Source organism: Cynocephalus volans, chromosome 11 (assembly GCF_027409185.1).
Source record: "Cynocephalus volans isolate mCynVol1 chromosome 11, mCynVol1.pri, whole genome shotgun sequence".
Classification (NCBI taxonomy): Eukaryota; Metazoa; Chordata; class Mammalia; order Dermoptera; family Cynocephalidae; genus Cynocephalus; species Cynocephalus volans.
The window spans coordinates 55,686,077-55,693,307 of NC_084470.1; the positions used below are offsets into that span (position 1 = coordinate 55,686,077).

The following is a 7,231-nucleotide window of genomic DNA, read 5'->3' on the forward strand; positions in this document are numbered from 1 at the left end:
AATGCCTATTAAGCTTGAGGACTTACAAAGCAGCTCATTTTCATTTTTACAACAACCCAGCACAGCAGCTTTTATTATTCTCCACTGCAGAGATGGAAACAGTAAGGCTCAGAGGTTTTGGGTAATATTCCTAAGGTCACATAGTCACATGGAGCGAGGCAGTACTGCAGCTGGGATTAGAAACCAGCTCTGTTTGCCATCATAGACCACACTTTTGAGCACTGCACGTGGCTTCTTTTTTTTTACCCAAGAAGGGGAGGGGAGGAATGACCAAACAGGAAACATGAGTTCTATTTCCTACTTCCTCACATGCACTTGAGGGGCCTGACAAGTTGCTTCAATTTAGCTTTACAATAAAGTGAGAGAGGTGGACCAGATCTCTAATCTCTGTGACTTTAAAATTAAGAAATGGATTCTAATCAGACTTCCTTCCACTAGCTCCTAGGAGCCTATAATACCCATTCTTTAAAAACAAACATGCAAAAAGAAACAAAAACAACAATAAAACTATCCGTTTTACTTCTGCCACCTGTCTCTGTAATGAAGCATGAGACCCAATGGTTATCTCACACACTTGGGCCCTCAAAAACACAGCCTTTCAGAGAGAGACTGTGAGGACTAGCTGGTCTCTTCCAAACTCTGATCTAACCTATTTTACAGTTGAGGAAAGAAATTAAGTTCAAGGAGTCAGTGGGTCTTCCACAAAATGTTGAGAGAGGTAGCTAACTTGCTTTCTAGGTCTAATGGATGGTTCCTACTGCCATCTGTTTAATAGTTGCTATGCTACTATCTCCCTGCATTAACTCCTCCTTGCAGGAAGTATGTAATCCAGCAGAAAAATCTTCATAAAGGCAGCAATAAGTTTACTGATCCCAGCTATCTAATGAATACTTATCAATGAGTATGACACTCCCATAGTTTTTGAAACCTCTTGTAATCATGTGCATGAATCCATTTGACACTGAAGTCCCTTCTGGCCTCTGTCAGGGTAGGTTCCAAGATGGACATCTTGCTTGACTGTTGCCACAGGGAGGGGCACATTGAATGTTGGGTGGGGCTCTGACATTGACTTTTTACTGACCATTACTGAATGTCTATTTTCCGTCAGGCACTGGGCTGCAAGCTAGACATGCCTCATCCTGTTTGGTCCTCACATTTACTCTATCTTGTAGGTATAAACCTCCACTTTCTCACCCCCCTTTTAGAGATGAAGAAACTGAAGCATGGAGAGATTTGCCTAAGTTCACACTTCCAGGAAGCAGTAGAGATGGGATACCTCCCCCAAACTGCTCTCCCTGGAAAGCCTGCTTTTAACTACTCACTACAACCATTAATTTTTGTCTAATAACTAGAAAACAAAAGGGGAAGGGATGTTGATGTTTCCACCAGTGATCTTGGGTTACTTACAGTTTGGCTATCTTGTCCACACATGGTTATGCAGAGATGGTGCTATCAAGTGGGCTGCATGCAGCGGCATTCACAGGCCACAGACCTGAGAATAAGCATCTGGATTCCAAGGTGGGACCCTGGCTGCATGCCAGCCAACATTTAGAAGACTGATCCTGCCCTAACCTAGGAGGCAGAAGCCTCAGCCAGGAGAGTCACCTTAAGATTGAATTCCTAAAATCTGCTTCTGCTGGGAAACACTTCCTGTGGGGTCAAGCACCAGGATGCCGCTTTTTCTGAGACAAAGCCCACCCATGCTAGGCAGAGATCAACAAGGAAAGGTTCCCACCTGAGGGTATTGAGAATGGCACCTGGCCCCATATTGTACCATGTGTAGACATGCAGCCACTGTGACATCACCGAGGCAAGAGATTGGCTTTTTTACGGACTAAAAGCAAAAGTGCCTGGAGGGATCTGAAAGAATAGCTAGGGAAGAGAAAGAGAAAACTAGTTATTACAACTGTATTGAGCTTCAAGAAGGGGAGCCATTTGGCTTTCAGGTCTCTGCTGATCCCACTTATCCCAGACATTGTAAGTGGCAATGCAAAAGCAGAGCTTTGGGAGGAAGATGGGACTATGGAAACCAGGCTGTAGTGTGCTCTACAAGAACACAGCCCCACCTATGGGGTGAGGGGCTCTCTGTCATCCACTCGAGGGCTTTGGAGATAGACGGGAGGCTCGTGCTAAACGGAATTAAGACTGGGCTTGGAGTTAAGAGGCCAGAGCGGTATTCCCAGGCCTGCTGCTCCCTAACCTCATATTCTCAGGCAAGGCAATTACCTTCCCTGGGCTTGTCTGCTCATTCTATAAAACAAGGGGGAATATCAAGCTGATTGCTAAGGTCCCCTGCAGGGCTGAGATTCTTTGTTAATTTCTTGGATTTTATATTTTTACCAATATCTTCCCTTAACTTCCTTTCTATATTCTTAGCTAATATTAAAAACCCCACTAGTAACTGTCTCTCTTAGCAATTTTCTTCAGCATGTACAGTTCTTTCAATGAAGGATGGCATGTAATTACCACTCCCTTTTGCTCATGCATTTAATTTTTTTCAGAGTGGAAAGAGCACTATCAAAATACATCAAATATTATAAAATGGTAAATGAGACAAGTCTTAAAAACTCAAAGTTAGATATGGCCATTTTTCAATCTTTAAGTATTTGCATATCCAGGATCTATTCTGAGTTTTACAACCTGGTAAGATACTAGTTTGAAAATGAGTCTTAGACAGGTTAACTGACTTGCTCAAAGTCACAAAGCAAGTTAGTGGCAAAGCCCAAATCTATATAGAGATGCCCAGTAGTCCTTCCACTAGGATCATTATCTTCCTGACCAACCTGTCTTTCTAGAAGCTCTGCTACTATTTCTTGCTTTAGAAACACACACTTTACATACCATAGTGAAGACTTACTGCAACAGGACTGTGGCCAGAACTGAACTTACCCCACTAGGCTCACCTTGCTACAGTAAGAAATCAATCTCACCCAAAGGCATTCCATCCCCCATTGAACCTGAATAGAAGATATTCAGGTCTCAGGTGGCACAGAAAATCCAGAGTTTAAGCACCAAGTCTCTACACACCAGATAGGCTATGTTTTGGAGAAGACTATGAAAAGAAAAAGTTTTCCTGGCATTTCAGTTTTATTGCGACGAATTATTGAATTAGGTGGGACATAAAACCATAGCCTTCTCACCTTCACAGTTGACAGCCAGGAATAATCTGGCCATTTGTCCCTGGAAATCTGCTTCCAAAGAGGAAAGCAAATGACTTTAAAAAATGCAAGAACGGAACTAGAGGTGGCATTGTATTAGCCTCCTCCCCCCCCAAAAAAGTTCAATTCTTAGATGTCATCCCTCCATTTCTACTTCAGATTGCTACTTTCTATGCTATCAGGGTGTGTGTTTAAGTATTTCTATATTTGGTAATCTGGATATGTGACCCCCTTTTCTCACATACTCCCTAACGAAAGACAATACCTGACACCCTCTCAAAATGAAACCCATGTGAAGACTTTTCCTCTAATTAGAAATAAACTTTACCCACATATTGCTATCAAATTTTCTATCACTGTAATCCCAAATGATAAACAAAGCAGACACAAACCTGCTGGCAGGTTATTTATAAGACAAGGTACAGGTAGGACAAATGCAAAGTATTTAAAGGAAACAGATCTATAGGGAAAACAGTAGCTTATTTGGTGCTTTCCTAGGGTGCTGGGTTAATGGTAAACATGCAAAGAAAAAGGCCTAAAACTTGGCCATGTCTCTTTAAGACTGGGAATAAAATGTTCCCTACTGAACTTTTTTTTTTTTTTTTTTTGGCAGCTGGCTGGTACAGGGATCTGAACCCTTGACGTTGGTATTATCAGCACTACTTCTACCAAGTAAGGTAACTGGTCAGCCCACTGCTGGCCTTTTAAGAGCTCCCTGCAACTTCAACACCTCAGACTCGGCACTGTCCAGAAATTCTTCTGTAACTGACTTTTATTGCTTTAATTAACCAAGGCTAGGTAGGACACATTTATTCCTTCTCTGTAACGTTACTGTTGCCCGCTAGCAGCAGCTCTTTACCTCTTATATTTGATTCCTGGTGTCCACAATTAGCACCTTATTATATGCTGCCCTCTCTTCTAATTACCACATGCCTCAATTGAGCACTTTATTGTCTTGTTCATGCACTAGTTCAAGGTCCTAGGCTACCCAACTATAATAAATCCTAAACTCGTTTCAGGTAGGTGCTGTGTTTGGGGTTTCTTATCTCTTTAGACCCTTGAGAACACTAGGGACTCACAGGCATGCAAACACTTACTGACTGTTTGGAAATCTTCTAGAAGTCTATTCTGGGACGACAGCACATGATTGGAATCTGGGTTTCCATGCATGCCTAATCAACCATGCGTGCCAGATCCATAGGTCTTCTTTGCTTTTGAGGGCTCCCTTCTTAGCTACTTGGAGTTAAGCTCTACTCTACCTGTATATAACCTTTTCCCTTATCTAAAAGGGTGAGCTGAAACACAGATGGGAACTTCCCATCAGCACTACATTCCATGTTCCTTTAAAAAAGGGATTCAAGGGATGTAAGTTTATGCTTGAACAGACTCCTTGCTTTTGGAATTAAAACTAGCAATAGTTTATAGGGCAGTTACCAATTCCTTAACACGGGCCTCCTTCACCAAATGCTCTGGTGGATGAAATGGAGCCTATGGGGAGACTGTAAAACAAGACAATTAGGAGTGCAAGCATAAGAGCTAGGATGCCTAGTCTCAAATCCTGCATCTGTCACTTATTAGTTATGTGACCTGTGACCAAGGTCAAAGCACTTAACCTCTCTGTGGTTCAATTTCCCAATCTGTAAAATAGGGACAATAATACCTGTCTCAAAGGGCTCTTGGGAAGACTGAATCAGTTAATCTTTATAAAGTGCTTAGAACAATGCTTGGCATATAATAAACACTATGTAAGTTAGTCTTAAAGAAAATTAATAGAGTACAGGGTTTTAGAATAGACAGACCTTACAAAATAGTATGCTTCCAAAAGAATCTGACAGTGATGGAAAAACAAGCTAGTTTAATACAATAATGTGCCATCCTTGGTTTCTTGATTTTTCTGGCTTTGATATGTTCTTTTAATTGCTTCAATAAACTAAAAAAGAACTCTGAATTTATGGATTTTAAAGACGTCAAATGCACTATCACAACAAAAGTGATAAAAATGTTCTGGCAGCATTTAATTAGAATGACTAGTGAAGGTGTCATTGTTTTAGTAGAGAATTTATTTTTATTGTTATGTTTTGGTGGCTGGCCAGTATGGGGATTTGAATCCATGACCTTGTTATTATCAGCACCACACTCCCCCAAGTGAGCTAACCGGCCCGCCCTAGTAGAGAATTTAAAACAAACTTTCTACTGTTTACACCTCTCATACTTATTTAGCTTAGTGTATCAGTCACCATTCACAGCATTATTTAATAAATAACTGCTGACCCTTCTCCAGTGAGGAACATTTTGTCAGTTGTCAGGGGAACAGTTCATATGTTCTATATTTTTAAAGACATTGAAAGATCTTTAAATAAAGATGACTCCGTGGTATCCAAATTCAGACTTTTCTTCCTGTGTCTTTCCTGACCTGTCAGTTTGCTAACACATTTTAAATCCTCAGTTCCTTTAGATATCCTGGCTACTAAATTGCACTTCTGGGATCTCACTTTTCTGAGCAATCTCTAGTACAAAATACCATTTCTAACATCAGCAATCCCTTGTAAATCATCACACAGAGTTCCTACTTGTAGAATCCAGCCACTCAAACGTAAACAAAGGTGTCTATGCCACAACGGGGCACCTGTGCCCTCATTTAGGAGGAAACACTTCAGGCTTCACCTCTCCCAGTTTCCCTGGAGGGCAAAGTCCAACCCTGAATGATGTCTTCCCTTTATGTGCACCTGTAGAGAACTATGTAGAGACATAAGAAACAACTAATGTCCAGTCTACTAAGAAGTGATCATCTATTTTGGGGCTCTGCAGTTTAGTGCTTAAGAATATGGGCAAGCACTTCCTCTCTGTATCCTTCTCAGACTCACCTTCCAATCCTACTGTACCCTTGATGCCACCATCATAGCTCTAACCACCACGTTTTGTGGTTATGTTGGCCCTGGAGGCTTCACCTCTGCCTGAGCAGCTTCTCTGGGCAGAATTTGTGTTTCACTTGTCTTCGTGCTCCAAAGCTAGCACAAAGCCCATCCATAGTAGTCTCCCAATAATTATCTGTGAAACTGTATTTGAAGCCATTATCTGAGAAACACCAACCATTTCTCCGATGATCAGGCAGTCAAGGGTTACTTTCACTTTTGAGAACGGGGAGGTTCACCAAAAATGGGATATCGGGAAAGGGATCAGACGCCCTCCTTGCTTCAACCAGTTTGGGTTAACTCTCCCCCATTTATCTGCTAGGTTCCTTTAAACTTGCACCATACTCTGTCTGCCCCGCCTTAACAATGGGCTCCCCTTCGATGACCCCAGCTTCACCTTGCAGGTATCCTCTCTGGATATCCAAGTACCATACTTTTACTCGGCCACCGCGCGGGGTTGGCTCTTTTTCGGAAAGCTGTCCATAGCTCCAAGCAATCACTCCATCAAGTCGGGGCTTTCAGGCTCCGCTGGGAAGCGCTGGGGACGCCCAGGTAGTGCGCACCTCGCCAGTGCAAAATGTTGCAGCGACCACCCGACACAAGGAGACCCTGAAAGGCTGCTGGGTCAGCGTTCGGTCAGGGGGAGGAGGAGGGAGCGGGAGACAGCCCCCTGGGCCAATCACAACGTCTGCCTCCCCTCACTCGGGATGTCTCTCTCTCTCTCTCTTTCTCTCTCTCTCTCTCTCTCTCTCTCTCTCTCACACTCACACTTACACACACACACACACACACACACATACAATCTGCTACTTATACTCCAGTTCTGAGCAAACTGCGCCGCGCGCCTCTCCCAGTGCGAGTCCCCCAACCCCGGCCGGTGCCCCTCACCTCATCCCACCTTCTTCATCCCAACCCGTTTCGCCTCCCAACTGACCGTGAAGCTGGAGGGAGTTCCCCAGTCCCAGGCCCCCAATTGGGCTCCCGCCACTGCCGCCGTCGCCTCCTCCTGCAGTCCCCAACCCGGGACCGGGCCTCGGGCTGCGGCGATGGCTCCTCGGCACCAGGAGCCACTGCTCCCTGGACACGGCCAGACACTGGGCTGCGGGAAGGAGAAGCCCATCGAGCTCGCGGCGGTGGCGGCGGCTCCGGCTGCAGGTGCGG

At 43.9% G+C, this 7,231-nt stretch overlaps 1 protein-coding gene across 3 annotated transcripts in view; it reads right to left on the minus strand.

Moving 5' to 3' along the window:
• Window positions 1-7,225, minus strand: part of ZDHHC3 (zinc finger DHHC-type palmitoyltransferase 3) — a 60,809-nt gene extending 53,584 nt beyond the window's left edge. For 2 of the 3 annotated variants that reach the window (XM_063114749.1, XM_063114751.1), the window contains exon 1: window positions 7,005-7,225. The gene's annotated coding sequence lies outside the window, so the exon portion shown is untranslated. Of the gene's footprint in view, window positions 1-1,735; window positions 1,873-7,004 lie in introns of all 3 variants that reach the window. The other variant, XM_063114750.1, reaches the window with a different exon arrangement.
• Window positions 7,226-7,231: the final 6 nt, after the last annotated feature.